Raw genomic sequence first — 15,709 nt, forward strand, 5'->3', positions numbered from 1 at the left:
CAAGAGTGGTTAGTTTGACAATTTTTAATTTCCCAAAAGCTATAACTTTGAATTAGGGATTTGTTCTGCCAAGAAATATTCCATATAAGGGAAATAAGTTGATTTCCTTCCAATTGAATCAGATCCCAAGTGCTAACCTTATTGGCATAGTTTACTTTTCTAGAATTTTAGTTTTGGAAATTCAACCATCTACACCATGTCTTGGTGTCGAGGTAATTACTAGGAATTTCAAGTCATGAAACTAGAGTCCTCATGTTAGCTTTTGAATACATAAGGTGTTATAGGAAACACAGGCCCTTTCTTGAGTCACATTAGTACCTTTCCAAAGAAATTTTCTTTGGAGGGTTTAAGTGGATGGAGGTGTGCATTAGGGGGTAGCTAAAATTAAAAATAGGTATGAAGGGATGGCTTGAAGGACATATTCCATAAGCACCAAGAAATTAGTGATTTTGGGACATACTATTGAGACTAACGTTATCCTTGACGGTCCTGGTTAAGGGATCACTCTTGTGTCTATGGGAGAGAATCATTGCAACTGTTGGATTCTGAGTTCTTTGTAGTCTTATTTTCCAAGAGTGAAAGATTATATTCTATCATGGTGACAACATGTTTGACATGGGAGAAGCGATGATCCTTTTAGTGCAAGTTTAAGGAAACTGATTTCTTATTACAACCCTCATATTAGGAAGATGGGGGTGTGTTGCGCTTCCTACTATAATATGTTTTAGACATATCCCCAATCTAGGGCATTTTTTTTCTTTGTTGTTGTACTCTTGGATATGTTAGGTATACTCATAATAGGCCATACAAATAATCCAATAATTTTTTAGAAAGGCCACCATAAAAAATAATGGTTAAGCTAGCTTATGTTCATTTCTCTTTGGGATATTGAACTAAACCATTGTATATAACTTTTTCAAAGACTCCAACCTTGAGGACACCAATCCTTTTACCCAAGTAAAATCTTCAACAAGAACACCAATCCCAAAATAAAGAGAAAATTACCAAACAATTGTCTGCAAGGATGACCAAGGTGTAACTGAGTCTTCAATTGGGATGAATTTTGAGGTCTGTAATAACACTTTTTAATGAGACATCACATATATTCAAGAGGAGTGAGCTTCTATCTGATATAATGAACCATATCAATACAAGCTACTCAAAACTATTTGCAATAATAAGCTACCAGAACCCTATTGAGTCTCTAAAAGGAAAGCTTCTCTACAGGCATGTGATATAAATAGGACAAGTCCATAAATATCATCACACATAGTTCTGAAGTGTAATCCGCAACACAGGTTCGAAACATATACTTCTACAGATTCGCAAGACATGTATCCAAAGTTCTACTCGCCATAGGTTTCAGTAGACTTCACCACATGAGGTCTGCGTAGACTTCAAGACTGCAATATGACTTTCTCCATAGGTCCTCAAGACTGCAACATGAATTTTGCATAGATCCACAAAAGGAAGGAGTCTAGATAAGTATGTGTTAAGTCTGCAATGAATAATCAACTGTTCTGTAATGGATAGCATCGCTCAGGTCCGCAAAAATATGGAGTGTGCAATGGATAAGTGTGCAATGAGTATTCAATAAATATCAACCAACTATTCTACAATGAAAATCTTCCCTGAAGTCCACAAGGAAATTAACCTATAGGTCTGAAAAAAATCTTTGATAGAATCCTTTTCTTTTAGTTCATGAGATGTGAACTATATCTTCTTCACCGAACCTAATTACTTAACTCGATACATAATTTGATGGCGATGACTTGTATATATATATTTGTCTATCATATGGTAAAGGGTGACATCCTTTGGCTTAAGAAATGTTGACTTATATGCCTACCAACATTCAATATATAATATGCTCAACATTATACCTAATACAAAAATATGCAGCATTCAATGTATATGCAACGTTCAAGTCCAACCAACATTAGGTATATAATATATCCAGTACTATTATAATTCAAAAACCATGTAGCATCTAATAAGCTCAATGTATATGTACCATCCTGTGTTAATATATTCAACTTCTACAATGTATGTAATATGTCCAACATTTTTCATGTAGTATTAGGAAATTTGGTTAGGGCTTCAAATCAATTAGGGTTAGGGTTCCGTCACAATGGAAAAAATTCTAGAGCTATGGTTTCTATCATCAGGGTTTCATCATATGGAAATAGGTATAGCGATATGAGTTAGATTTAGGGTTTTAACAAAGTTGGGATTTTTTAGGATTAACTTTTAGGGTTAGGGATAATCTTGATATCATATTGACATGAATGGAAACCCTATCTAACAATATGTTCCTAAATTATTTAAAATCAAATAAAAAATTACCTAACTATATCCCAAAGTTATTGTGTACAATTTTGTAATTTGCAGGCAAAAATGATCATGGTTTTACTTCTCTAAATATGGCCTTACCAGAAACCAATGGAGTCTTTTATTTTCCATTTTGGAATGACTTCTATAAGTGTAAATAATGAGTGCTAAAAGTATGAATAAAATAACAATAAATGAAAACTAGAAAAGGTATTTTTGGTTTCAAAAGAGCTGGCTTCCGGAAGACTATCTTCACTACATAATTAAAAAATCTAGTCTTCAACAACAAACAGAAGATGCCCAGGCAGATAAAATATTGTCATTTTCTAAGGTCTTGCCTCACTCAAGAAAACACACAAGTTAGTTTAGTTTGGTTCATGAGGGCCCAAATTAGTATAAATTTCAAAAATGAAAAGGACAAGACTATAGATGACTTCATCAAAGCTTATTTATGATCATTCAAGATCAATGAGTGAGGGGACATAGTAAAAAAGAGTCAATTGATAGAGATAATGCATCCAAAAATAAATGGAAATTTTATATCACTAGTCCATAAAGGAGGAGCCTTTGACAAAAGTGGTAATTGCGGAACAATCTTGTTTTATAGTGTGAGGTTTCTTTGGTTCCTTTTCTCTTGTTTTTTTACTTTGAAAAGTTTTGAAATTTTTGTTTAAACTATAATGGTTAGTTTTTCTGAAATATTAAAGAACCTTGACTTTACTTGGAGGCCATTAGAAACAAAAATTACAATAATTAGCAAAATAATTAAGATAAATCCCCTATTACCCAAGCGAAATTGACTGAAACTTGAGATGCTACCATGCTTTGTCAATCATATATATGTGTGTGTGGGTGTGTGTATTGTTTTTTCTTCCAAAGAAAAAAATCTGCAATTCAATTAGTACTAATAAAATTACATGTACAGATGCCAAAGCATTAAGAAATCCATAAAGGAACACTATTTTAACCGAAAGAAAAACAAAAACACTAGCATTGGCAATAAGATATAATTGAAACCATAAAGAGAAGATGTAAGAAACTTGAGAAAAAGTAAAAATGATAATATACAATTCATTTCTCTTTTTTACCTTTTTCTCTTTGGACTATATGCCAATCAATTTTGCAAGTCGCTTTGACTTCCTATGAAGGCCAAATATATATCACTCCATCGTACTCATATCTATGAGCATAGGGTGGATAGGGTTGTTTTCAGGTGAATCCGTACTTTTATGAGGGATAACTAGTTTGGGTATCCATGGATTTGAGCCTGTAGCCAACACAAGTTGGAGAAAATATATTTTTCGTGCTTGTTCCCATTCAATAATAGATGCAGGCTGAAAAAATGATACATGACTAATCAAGTAATATACTCGGTCAAACATCTTGAACGAGAAGTTGCCCCTATAAATTCAAAAGAGGCCTTCTGAGCTACCATCTTGAAGTTTGGTCATTAAATTTTGGGATCACCCTTCACACATCGCCTAAGAGCCCATTTCCCTATCATTTTTGAGCATTAAAAAGGGAAAAATATTATGGGATACTATAGCCAACCCTCACTCGCACTCACCCAAATCTGCTACCAACATTTCTCTTGTTTGATTCGAAGCGTTCCTTTTGTGATCATTAATAACCATCGAATGCATAGCTCAACCTCATGACTGTCGGTCACACATTGCAAGAAGTTGAAATCTCATACTATAGTCCAAATTGTAAAGCACAAAGAAAAATCTATTTTTCTTAGACACCTTTACATGGATGTATATAAAAAACTTGGTCAGGCAATTTAACATAGATGATAGAATGTAGGCACATTTATTCTTATAATATTTAAGAATAACTTCAATATTTAATCCATCTTCATTGGTTAATGACATAGTATTTTGGGATCCCAAAGCCTTATTTCATTTCACTTCCTATTTTCTTACATGTGTTTGAGCGTTTGTATTATGGAGGAGTTTGGGTAGATGCCTAAAGTTGCAAATTTTCAAATGGGTTTCTACTACAAGATTTTGGGGGCTCTTTCTCCAACTATAACTTTGTATTGTCCTTTTTGGTGATGAAATATTATACCATTGGAGGTTCCATTAAATTATTTGAAAGACAAGATAAGTTTGAATACTATTTTTATATTATTTTTACTAAGGACTTTGGGTATTTGATTAGTTGTAACCCAAATATAGGGAAGAGAGACAAGAGAAATGGGGATGAAAAATGGGGATTGAGAAGTTGCGAATGGCATATTTTTTTTTTCGGAAAAGAAAAAATATTTTTAGATATGGGATAAAGAGTATCTCTTTTCCTTGAAATCTTTAGAGAATTGTTTTCTCTTTGTCAAGGAATTGGGGGGTGGAAGTGCGAGTGGCTTGAGTGACTAAGGTTTTTAGTTCAATCGATTTTTTCATGACATGATGGTTGGAAAGGGCATGAAGGTATCAGTCTATGTGTCTTCTTCCTATAGACGTGATGTGTAAGGGTGTCATCAAGGTGCCATGAGAGGACGACATGGATGGAAAAATGGAATTTTGTCATGGATTTCCATGGTAAATTGGATATGAGGGGACAGGCTATTAAGGTGGGAATGGAAAGAGTAAGAGTAGAACAACCATGGGGCTAGGTAATGAAGGTGATGTCTACGAAAAAAATTAAACATTTAGGCTTCATGGGGAAGGAATCAACAACATATAGTTCAAATTGTTCCATATAGAGGTTGGCCACCATGGGTGATCCAGGTGGATCATCGAAATGCTAAAAATTTTATAGTCTCATATGCTCATGAAACTAGCGCGAAGTCGAATAGCTCGTTGTGCTTATTTTGGTGGTATATTCGATTTGACAAATGGACTCTGTATGAGGGAGAAAACACGTTCTGAAGTTTTTCCCAAATAGGCAAAAATGGACTAGAATAGGCCAAGTGGTAGTCTCTAAACAGGACATGTGGTAGTCTCATGCAGGACACATGGCAGTCAAACTACCAAGAGGAGAAGTCAAAGTACCAATCTGTGAGTCGAACTCGTGACCACAGGGTCGACACCACAAAACTTTACCATCAAGCGACAACACTTCTTTATTAAGCATTGGGCGCAAATTTATATTTAAATGTTTGTTGATTGCAATTGGGGGAAGAGGGTTAGGGGAGCCTACCATATCTCACGGCCCACCAAACCCTCGAAGTATGTTGCAACAACGCCACCAAATATAGAAATGTTCACGATATACCAAAGTCAAATCATATGCCAACATATATATGTCGCGAGGAGATTAATAAATCTGAAGTCTAATGTTTAAACTTTGTTATAACTATATGTTAACCAAACGCCATGGGGATTTGTATGTATCACCGTCTACGTTGGTTAAAACCATATGTTATATATGGTATGGGTGGTATTTTAATAACTATGTTAATACATATAGTTGCAACATATTGCCATGTTGAAACATATGATTGCGTCGAGTTGTATTATTTCTAAATATTACCAAATAAAATCCTTGGATACCTACGGGTTTGACCTCAGGACCTACCCACGAATTTATAAAAGGTAGTACCACTGCACCAGTTCCAGAGGATTTGTAATGTGAAGCTTAGAATTATGTTTTGACAGTGCTTGTAATATGCCTTTTAAGGCATAACTTGGCCAATATTGGGCCTTTTGAAATTTGTAAGTTGCATTGGAGAGCTGAGGCCAAGGCCTATCAGTTGACAGTACCCGTTGATTCCTATGAGAAGATTTTAGAATGGTGAATTTTGTTGTAAATAGACTTTATGAGCATTTTCAATACATCGGACGCCCATTAGAAGCTTACCCGGAGATGTAGTCGAGGAGGGACAAACTCAGCCATCAAATTTGTTGTGTTTTATTCTTACTTCTATTGTTCATGGATGATTTCAGCTTTCAAGTTTTTAAGTTTAAGGCAGCTAAAAATCAATTTTCCTCATTTATTCACTTAAAGGCAACCTTAGTTTGTGAAAATAGTCAATTTTGCTATTTTTGGATCATATTTTGGTATCAGAGCGAGGTTTATCATGAATAAGCAGGATATTTTCTAATGTGAATGTTGAATAGATCTAGGTTGCGACGTGGAGAGGCAAAACTTGAGAAGATAAATCCCGAGATTAGAAAGAGGAAAGTCACTGAAAAGTTGAATATAGGAGAGCTAAATGAAGGAGAAGCTATTGTAACAAAGGTTTTTGGAGAGGAGGAATATCATCAAGTGTTCCTTAATATGAAAAGGATCATTGCAAAACTTTATGAAGACAAGAAGACTAGAGATGCAACTTCATCTTCTAAAGGCATGAAAGAGAAAAGGAGCAAGGAAAAATCTGATGGTAATGAACCTCCTTCTTCTCCATCTTCATCTTCTTCTTCTTTATTCTCTTATCATTCAATTTTAGATTAAAACTCACAAAAGAAACCAAATAAATCTCCTTTTTTGAATCTTTATGTTAATTTTGAGTTGCCAACATATGATGGTGAAATGAATCGTGAAAAGTTAGATAACTGGATAAAACAAATTGAGGTGTATTGTATAATTCAAAATGTTGTTGATGAGTCTGCAAAAATTCAGTTAGATACCCTTAGAATGGTTGGAATAAGTTTGATTTGGTGGGAAAGTAAAACTCAATCATATTTGAAGTGAAAAGGTAAAATTATCTCCTCATGGTCTAAGTTTGTTAAAGTTATTAGAGGGAAATGCTATCCTTTAGGATATATGCAACATGTTGTAATGGATTGGAAAAATTTAAGGAAAGGTAAAGGAAAGAGTGTGCAAGAATTTACACAAAATTCTAGAAAAAGGCATTAGCACTTAATGTTCCATTAGACACACGTGAAACTTTGTTGAAGTATAGTTTAAGTTTGCATTCTTATTTGCGACATAATTTTCTTATGTTTAATCCAACGAACTTTGATGAAGTGTGTGTACAATTCATTCATATTGAATCATGTGGCACACCTTTCCAGTCAAAATTTTCAAACAAAACATTCAAGAATTCAAAGGAAAAAGATTCCAAAGAAGGAAAATGAAAGAGTAATTTTAAAGGGAAGAAATCAATAACAACAAAAAAGGAAGGAGAAAAGCCTACTTGTACTGATTTTCATAGGGTTGGAAATGAAGACTCCCAATGCTGGAAGCTTCATCCTAAACTTAAACCAAATAATTTCCTTAAGAAGAAGGGTGAAATGAAAGCTAATGATGTAGTCCAACCATATTTAGGATTTGACTCCGGTGATGAAAAGAAGATTACCTCTATGGGTCTAACAAGTATTGCTTTTGAAACTAACTCTAGTTCTACTTGTTCTGCATCCTATTCAAAACCTAATAGTGTGACTGAAGAAAAGAAAAGAGTTCAATTGTTTCACATAAGGATCATATCCAAGCAAACTAAGATAGACACATTATTCAATAGTGGATCAGAAGAAAATCCAATTTATGAGGAACTAGTAAGAAAATAGGGATTGGAAACTAAATACACCGAAAACCATACCCTTTAGTATGGTTGAAAGAAAATACTCATATGCAAGTCACAAAATAGTGTCAATTAAGGTTTGCAATTACAACTAATTCTGATGATGAAGTTGATCTAGATGTGATTCCTTTGGATATATGTGGAGTTGTGTTGGGTAGTACGTATATTTATGATAAAGATGCCATATTTCATAAAACGGAGAATAAGTACCATATCTTTAAATATGGAATTGAATACATTGTCATGGCACAAAGAATTAAGAAAAACTTGGATTTAACCAATGTTATTCAGATGAAAAGGTTAATAAATTCAAGTAAAAATTTTATTCTTGTGATTGTTAAAGAACAACCTAAAGATAAGTATGATGCTTTTCAAGGGTGTGATTCTTGGTTTAAGGACAAATTGGTTGAGAAATACAACATGATATTCAATTACAATCTGATGCCCCTCTTTCAAACATTGGCATGTATAGAGAATGAAGAGATTAGGAAAAAAATTCAGGAATTAGTTGATAAAGGCTTCATTCAACCTAGTTATTCTCCATGTGGATCACTGCTCATACTAGTCGCAAAGAAAGACAAAACTTGGAGATTGTGCATTCGTTTTAGAGCCTTAAATGAAATCACCATTAAGAACAAGTATCCTCTTCCTAGAATCAATGATTTTCTTGATCAGTTACAGAATTACATTTACTTTACAAAACTGGATTTAAGAAGTGGTTATCATCAGATTCGTATAATAGAGAATGATATATGGAAGATTGCATTAAAGGCTAGACATGACCTTTTTGAATGGTTGGTTATGTTGTTTGGGTTATGCAATGCTCCAACAACTTTTATGAGAGTGATGAATTATTTTTTTCGTCCTTTTATTGATACGTTTGTCATAGTCTATCTGGATGATATTCTTATTTTCAGTTCAGGTTTGGAAAATCATGTAAAGCATGTTAAACAAGTTTTTGATGTGTTGCAAAAATAGAAACTCATCTCAAACTCTCTAAATTGGAATTTGGAAAAACTTCATGAGTATATATATGTTACATAGTTGGAGGTGGTCAGCTAAAAATAGATCCAACTAAAATTGATGTAAGTGTTAAGTGGCCAAGACCTCAAAATGTGATGGAAGTTAGAAGTTTCCTGGGTGCAATTCAATATTGGAGGAATTTTGTTTCTTATTTCTCTTTTATTACATCACCACTTCATGTTTTAACAAGTTCTAAAGTATCCTTCCAATGGGGAGGAAAACAACAAAAAACATTTGATACTTTAAAGAAGAAAATTGTTACAGCTCCAATCTTGGCTTTACCAGACCTTCAACAATAATTTGAAAAAGAAACTGGTGCTAGTGGGTATGAAATGGGTGCAATGTTATTGCAAAAAGGAAAACCTATTTGTTTTCATTCGGAAACATTTTCTATAGCAGTTGTGAAATATCCAACTTATGATAAATAATTGTATGCATTAGTGTTAAAAAATAGAAACATTATTTAATGGGAAAAGAAACAGTGATTCATACAGATCATCAGCCACTTCAATACCTTCAATCACAAACTAAGTTGCAGTACTCGCAACCATATAGATGGATGGGTTTTTTGCACCAATTCCATTTAGTAATCAAATATAAGAAAGGTACCACCAATAAAGTAGTTGATATGTTATGAAAACCTTCTTTTAATGCCTTAGTTATTCTACAAAATAGTTCTTTAGCACATGAAATTTACATAGAACAATATGCTGAAGATACAAAATTTCAAAGATGTTTATGAATCACTAACTCATGGTGCTCAGGTGAAAGAAGTGAATTATCATATTCATGACAAGTTATTGTACCATCTTGGTAAGTTGTGCATGCCACAAGAAGAAATAGTGCATGTGATCAAGGAAGCACATTCTTCTTGTGTTTCAAGGCATTTTGGTGTAGGTTCTTCTACTAATAGATCTCCTTTTAAGACATGTTTTGGGTACGTGAAAAAATCACTAATAAACTTCATGTTTGTTGAAGAAGCTAAGGAGGATGGACATGGAGATGCTGACAAATCAATCCAGTTCATTTAAAGAATCCAAAAGATTCATGAAGCAGTGAAGGATCAATTGGAGAAAAGTCAGGGAAGTACAAAATGCGTCATGAAAAGCATTGAATGGATCATCACTTCCAATTTGGTGATCAAGTATGGCTATACATAAGCAAAGAAAGGATGAAAGGTGAAGGTAAAAAGTTGAAACCTATAAGGTATGTTCCTTTTAAATTGTTGAAAATATTGGGCATAATGCATTTCGATTGAATTTGCCTCCATACATGCACATATATTAAGTTGTAAATGTTGAAAATTTGATGTTTTATGAACCTCTAATGATCATGGATCAAGAGTAAAATGCTCAAATTCAAAATATAAATGATTTTGCACTTGAATGTGTGACTGAGTTACAGGAAGATACCATCTTGGACAGGAAGGGTCGCACTTGCAGACGTATAGATGTCGAGTATCTTCGAGTGGGAGTCAAAGGAATGAATCCAAGTAAACCAATGTAGATGGAGATCAGAAGGGTGAGCGAGTTGTACCCTCACCTCATGTCTACTTAAAACCAAACTTTTTATGGTCCAAAATATTCTTGTGGAGAGGAATGATCGAGGAGGATCCTCGAAATGCCCAAAATTTTATAGTCTCATATTCTCATGAAACTAATGCCAAGTCCAAGAGATCATCATGCTGATTCCGATGGTATATTTGGTTGGAAAAATGGCCTCTGTATGAGGGAGAACATCCTTTATGAAGTTTTTCCCAAGCATGAAAAAAATCGGCCAGAACAGGCCAAGTGGCAGTCTTAGAATAGGGCACGTGGCAATATCACAGCAGGGCAGATGGAAGTCAAAGTACCAAGTGGAGACGTCAAAGTACCAATGTGTGGGTCGAACCCGCGACCACTGGGTCGACAACACAAAACTTTACTATCGAGACACAACATTACTTTATTAAGAATTGGGTGCAAATTTATATTTAAATGTTTGTTGATTGCAATTGGGGAGAGAGGGTTGGCAGAGCCTGCCATATCCAGCGACCCACCAATCCCTCAGAGCATGTTATAATAGTGCCACCAAACATAGCAACATTCATCATATACCAATGTCAAATCATATGCCAACACATATATGTCACGGGGATATTAATAAATCCGAAGTCTAATGTTTAAAATTTGTTATAACTATATGTTAACCAAACACCATGGGAAGTCGTATGTATAACCACTGATACATTGGTTAAAACCATATGTTATATATGGTATGGGTGGTATTTTAATGAACTATGTTAATACATATAGTTGCAATGTATTTCCATGTCGAAGCATATGATTACACCAAGTTGTATTATTGCTATGTATTACCAAATCCAATGCCTGGATTCCGTAGGTTTGACCCCTAGACCTGCCCGTAGAGTTATAAAAGGTATTACCACCGCGGGAGTGCCAAAGGAGTTGTAATGTGAAGCTCATAATTATGTTTTGACAGTGCCTCTAATATGCCTTTTGAGGCATAACTTGGCCAATATTGGGCCTTTTTGAAATCTGTAAGTTGCGTTGGAGAGCTGAAGCCAAGCCCTATCAGTTGAAAGTAGCCATTGATACCTGTGATCATATTTCAGAATGGTGAATTTTGATGTAAAGATACTTTATGATCATTTTCAATACATCGAATGCCCATTGGAAGCGAACCCGGAGATGTAGTCTAGGAGGGATGAACTCTGTCATCAAATTTTTTTTGTTTGCTTCTTATTTTTGTCGTTCATGGTTGATTTGAGATTTCAAATTTTTAAGTTTAAGGCACTTCAAAATAAATTTTCCTCATTTATTCACTTAAAGGAAACCTTAGTTAATATTTGGTGAAATTGTGCAAATAGTCAATTATATTGTTTTTGGATCGATACAGGATAAGGAGGATGCCATGGTAGTTCCTTTATTGTGATAATAAAAAACCCCTTCAAACAATAAAATATTAGTCGTAAGATAGATTTTTATGAGGTTCAAATTTTTTGGATCCACCAGTTTAGAGATTATACTAATAGCCTCAAGAATCAAAATTTTGTAAAGTGGGAATGACATCAAAACTAACCAAAAGGTCACTGTCATCAAAGATGAAAATGTTTACTTTTGTGAATAAAATCAATTATATTTGATAAAGGAGGGGGGGTTTCCAACAAAAGGTTAGCATTTGGTAACAACTCAGAAAGAGTGTGGGTAGGGGCTCCTCTTGCATTGATTATGGGTTTGACATGAATATCATTCTTGTATACTTAAGATTGGCCATAAATCTTAGGGATACAAGGGTTATGGTGCATATAATTTCTTCTTTAGTGATGCAATGGGGATTTAGGGAAAAATTAAAACCCTTTTGAGAAGGCAGATGGTAGGAGGGTCCAAGGGGGTAGAAGAGAGGTCAATTACGATAATGGGATGAAGGAACCATGGACTGCATAGGAAAATAAGGCTCAAAATGGTCACACTAATATCATGTTTAATGGGAACTGGATTTTGTTAGAAGAAAATATCTCTACTTCATATGTAATATATGGTTGGTTTGGGAACTCTTGAAACAAAAATTTATATTGTTAATTATATTTTGGCATTTTGTAATGCTCTAAGGTTGTTCTCTATTATTCTTGGAATTTTTTTTTATTATTGAGGAATTTGGTAGCATTATTGAGGCACATAGTTATATCCAACTCTATGCAACACATAACAACACTCACATACACACTAGATATACATTTACAAATGATTGAAGTTTTACATAGGACTTCAAGAAAAATCCATGACATGTAATAACTACACACACACACATACACATATTTCTTTAGACATACTTTTTCTATATAAATATAAATCTACTTAAATAGATTTTGAAGTTCATGTTAAAGTAGACATTTTCCAAAACAATGTCATGTTTTTTGACAGTACAAAGTAAAACAATGGGAAACATGTGTATGGTTGTTAATTTTAAATTGAATATATTTATGTATGTATTTGTATAGGTATTTATATTCCTAAATTTTGTAAAATAAAAGAAAATCTACCTAACTTTATCCAAAAGTTATTGTGTACAATTTTGTAATTTGCAGGAAAACATAATTATTGTTTTACTTCTGTCAATATGGTCTAACAAGAAATAATTGGAGTAGTTTATTTTCTCTTATCAAATGACTGCTATAAGTATAAAGAACCAGTGCTAGAATTATAAATAAAGTAATAATAAATGCATATTGGAATAGGTATTTTTGTTTCCAAAGAAGTGGCCTTCAAGGGACTATCTTCACTAAAGAATAAAAAATGTCATTGTCTTCAATAGCAAAAGAATATGCCTAGGCAGATAAAGTATTTCCATTTTCTACAGTCTTACCTCAGTCAAGAAAATAGAAAAGTTAGTTAAATGTGGTTGAGGAGGGCCCCACATTAGTATAAATTTAAAAATGAAAAGGGAAAAATTGTAGGGCAGAATGTTCTTACAATTGACTTCATTAATCTCTTTTGGGATTAGTTAGTGAGGGCACCTAGTGTAAGTTAAAACATAACAATTTTAAGGTAAAAAAAAAAATCTTTTGTAATGAAAAACTTAAATAAAAGCGTTGCAGGTAAAACCAATCTAGTGGGTACTAGATTTCTTTCTAGCATAACCACCAACATTGCAAAGTAAAATGAATCTAATACACGCTAGATTTTCTTCTACAATAAACACATGAATTGCAAGGTGAAACAAATTTTGTGCACACTAGATTTGTTTCTAACACTTACACATGAATCGTAAGATAAACCAAATATAGTATAAGGAAAATCACAAATGCCTTGCAGGGTAAAACAAAATCACTATAGAGTAAAACAAATGTAACACACACTAGGTTTATTTCCAGTACAAGAAAAAGCATTAAGGAATTAAAAAATGTAGTGCATGTTAGATTGTTTATAGAAATAACACAATTGTTGTAGGTTAAAACAAACCTATTGCCCGCTATATTTCTGTCTAGCACAAACATAAACATTGTAATGTTAATTTAATTTAGTGTAAGGAAAAACACAAAAACATTGCAGGATAAAAGAAAATCACAATCATAAGTATTACAGGGTAAAGCAAATCTATTGTGTGCTAGATTTATTTCTAGCACACACAGAAGCATTATAGGGTAAAACAAATCTAGTGCATGCTAGATTTGTTTCTAGCACAAACAAAAACATTGTAGGGTAAAAAAGATCTAACGCATGCTAAATTTGTTTCTAACACAAACACAAGCATTGGAAAATAAACAAAATATAACATATGCTAGATTTGTTTCTAGCACAAACATAAGCATTGTAACATAAAACAAATCTAACACACACTAGTTTTATTAAGAGGCGTTAGATTTTTTTATAGCACAAATAAAAGCATTGCAAGGTAAGAAATCTAGCGTCTGTTAGATTTCTTTCTAGTACAAACACAAACATTGCAGGGTCATAAAAAATCTAACGTCTGTTAGATTTAGTTGCATTGTCAGACAAAAAAATTCTAACTTCTGCTAGATTTACATCTAACACAAACATAAGCATTCCAAGGTAAAACAAATATATCATGTGTTAGATTTCCTTCTAGCACAAAAACAGGCATTGTATCACGTGTTAGATTTTTTCTAGCATAAAAACAAATATTGCAAGGTAAAACAAATCTAATGTGCTAGATTTTTTTCTAACACAATCACAATGATTCTAGGATATAACAAGTATAACGCATGCTAGATTTGTTTCTAGCACAAGCAAAAATATTGTAGGGTAAAAATAGATCTAGTGCAACATAAATTTGTTTTTATCCCAAACACAAGCATTATTAGGTAAAACAAATCTACCACGTGCTAGATTTTCTTTTAGCATAAACAAAATCATTGCAAGGTAAATCTAGCTTCTTGTTTCTAACACAAACATTCAATGTAAGATAGCATAAACCTAGTGTAAGGAAAAACACAACAACATTGCATAGGTAAACAAAAACACAAACAAAAGCATTTTATGTTAAGGAAAAACACAAAGCATTGCATTGGTAAACAAAGATACAAACAAAAGAATTGTAACAAATGTAGCATGCATTGGATTTGTATCTAGCACAAACACATAAATTTTAGGGTAAATCAAATATAGTAGATGCTAGATTTGTTTTTAGCACAAATACAGGCATTGGAAGGTAATAGAAATCTAGTGTAAGGCAAAACACAAAAGCATTATAGGCTAAAAGTAGTTTAGTGCATGCTAGATTTGATAGTAGCACCAAAAAAAACATTGCACGGTAAAATAAATCTATTGTGTGTTAGATTTGTTTATATTTAAAACACAAACATTGAAAAGAAAAAAAAAAACTAACATTTACTAAACTTCCTTTAGTATAAACATAAATATTTCAAGGTAAAATAAATTTAGCACGAGTTAGATTTGTTTCTAGCACAAACAAAAGCATTGCAAGGTAAAACAAATCTAGTGTGCTCTATATTGTTTTCTAGCACAAACACCAACATTGCAAAGTAAAATAAATCTAACACACTCTAAATTTTCATTTAGAATATACACAAACATTGCAAGGTGAAAATATCTAGAACGCACTACATTTGTTTTTAACACAGACAAGTGCATTGTAAGGTAAAACAACTCTAGAGTAAGGAAAATAAACAAACAAAAGCATTCCATGGAAAAACACAAGAAAAAAACAAAATTGCAAGGGAAAGAAAATTTAGCTCGAGCTAGATTTGTTTTAAGCACAAACACAAGAATTGTAGGGAAAAACATATAATCATTGTAGGGTAAAGAAAAATCACAAACATAAGCATTGCAAGGTAAAACAAGTCTAGTGCGTGCTAGATTTTTTTCTAGCACAAAAAATCACAATGTTGCAAACTAAAGAAAATCTAAC

This window comes from Pinus tabuliformis, chromosome 8, assembly GCF_031772625.1.
Source record: "Pinus tabuliformis cultivar Carrire ecotype Pingquan chromosome 8, CPIR1, whole genome shotgun sequence".
In the NCBI taxonomy this organism is placed as follows: Eukaryota; Viridiplantae; Streptophyta; class Pinopsida; order Pinales; family Pinaceae; genus Pinus; species Pinus tabuliformis.